The 2,092-nt window shown below is 54.8% G+C and overlaps 1 protein-coding gene across 1 annotated transcript in view; it reads left to right on the top strand.

The window, feature by feature from the left end:
- Positions 1-750: 750 nt before the first annotated feature.
- Positions 751-2,092, top strand: part of AGT (angiotensinogen) — an 11,351-nt gene continuing 10,009 nt past the window's right edge. Inside the window, exon 1 of the mRNA XM_077751656.1 lies at positions 751-792. The gene's annotated coding sequence lies outside the window, so the exon portion shown is untranslated. The remainder of the gene's footprint in view (positions 793-2,092) is intronic.

The raw sequence follows: 2,092 nt of genomic DNA, 5'->3' as shown, positions 1-2,092 counted from the left end.
CAGGCTGCCCTGCATGGCTCTTTCCCCTGCCCATCGGGGTTACAAGCGCACTCTTAGGGACTCTTGGAAGCACACCCCAACAGGGCTCTGTCAGAAGGCTTGGATGAGGGGCGCCTGGGTGGCTCAGGCAGTTGAGCGTCTGACTCTTGATTTTGGCTCAGGTCATGATCTCATGGTTTTGTCGGTTCAATCCCCACATGGGGCTCTGTGCTGACAGTGCGGAGCCTGCTTGGGATTGTTTGTCTTTTCCTCCTTCTCTGGTCTCTCCCACTTGTGTTGTCTCTGTCTCTTGAAAGAAAGAAAGAAAGAAGGAAGGAAGTTAGGAAGGAAGGAAGAGAAAGAGAGAAAGAAAGAAAGAGAGAAAGAGAAAGCAAAAAGCTTGGGTGCCTGGGCCTCGGGCTGTCACATCTCAGGTTAGAGACACATCACACCCTATGTGGGCCGCTCTTGTGTTCTGTCTCTGCGGTCCCAGTGCAGGTAAACTTCAGTAAATGTGTAACTTGATGGCATTCCAGCTCATTCTGTTCAGCAGTGAAAGCGTGTATCGATCACCCTGACTTCCTGGACGGAATCTCTGCCTGAGAATTGCTCTGGCGCCTGTCCCCCAGCCCGGCCTGGCTGCCCGAGGCCCCAACCCCCACCGTCGGCCAAGTGATGTCACCCCCCTCCTCCCCAGCCTGGGCACAGAACGCTCTGGGAACGGCTCCGTCCCCACCCCTCTGATATAAATAGGGCCTCCGTGGCCCTGCCAGGGGGAGAGGCTGCTTCTGTCTTGGGGACTAAAGGCAGAAGGTAAGCTGGGACCCACCCCTCCCCATCTCTTTCAGGGCAGCTGAGTCACCTGCAGGGAGGAGAAGTCTGGGGGGGTCTCTGTGGGGAGGGGGGAAGAGGGGCTGGAGGCCAGAAGCCAGGGATCTCTGCAGCACGGGGGCATCACCGGGGAAGACTCACAAGCTGCCTTTTTCCTCCTGTCACACCAGACCTCCAGCCATGGGGACTGTCCTGTCCCTCAGCACACCCCAGGTCCTCCCAGAGGAGCCGTCCCTCCCCGGCAGTAGAGCAGAATGGCCAGGATCTCCTGCTGCTCACGAGCAGGGGGGCAGGGGGGCGGGGGGAGGTGTCCTCAGGGGCTCGCACAGGAGCAGAGTCATGGTGGCCTAGAGTCCCCTGGTCCTCTTCCAGCAGAAGGAACAGCAAGGCTTATGGAGCAGGTGGTGGAACTGGGGGTGCTGGGCCCTGACTCAGTTGGCCCAGGGCTGTGTCCCCACAGGGCTCAGATGAGGAGTGGCCTGCGTCTGACTCCCCGCACCTCCCTTGAGGCAGTGCTGCCTCCGGGTTCAAGGCTGTGTTCTGTGCACTCAACTCCTCCCCTTGTATCCTTGAGCTTCGGTTTGCTCATCTATAAAATGGGACAGATAGCAATTCCTGGCCTCCCTTGCTCATGAACCGCGGTGTACATTAAAAGAGCGAATATAATGTGAAAGTGCTTTCCGAACTTTAGGATAAACTAGAAAGACAAATTCTTATTATTTTGTTCAAGAGGCACTACAGGTCAATTCTGAAGTGTGTGGACTATGGCGTCCGGGAGGTGGGGGGAGGGTCCGGACTCCTAGTTCTGTCTCTCGCTAGCTGCGTGACCTTGAGCAAAACACCGAACCTCCTCTGTAAACCAGCATTAAGTAATTCACTTAACAATTATTTATCAAGTACCTACTAGGACCCAGGAACGTGTCCGGGAATGTGGTATATATGGATCAGCGAACAAAACAGAGAAAGGACCCCACTCTCATGGGGTTTGCATTCATGTGGGAAGAGACAGAATTAAAAACTAAAAATAAACAGATCAGTGCTGCAGAGGGTTACAGGGTGATCAGTGCTACGGGAAGACGAAGTAAAGCAGGATTGGTGAGTCCAGAGTGGCAGGCGTGGTGGGGGACAGTTGCAGTGTGAAATGTGGGGTCAAGGAAGCCTCAGCAGGATGAGAACGAGTCGCTCTATGGAAAGCATGGGAACGCTGCCCGGCAATGATAAACATTATATTAGTGTCAGCTGATGATCTCACCATTTCATTAAGCCACGGAACCACGAGGAG

This window comes from Crocuta crocuta, unplaced genomic scaffold, assembly GCF_008692635.1.
Source record: "Crocuta crocuta isolate KB4526 unplaced genomic scaffold, BGI_CrCroc_1.0 scaffold59, whole genome shotgun sequence".
NCBI lineage: Eukaryota > Metazoa > Chordata > Mammalia > Carnivora > Hyaenidae > Crocuta > Crocuta crocuta.
Note: the sequence above shows the minus strand (reverse complement) of the source record. Positions and strands in the feature narration are given on the sequence as shown.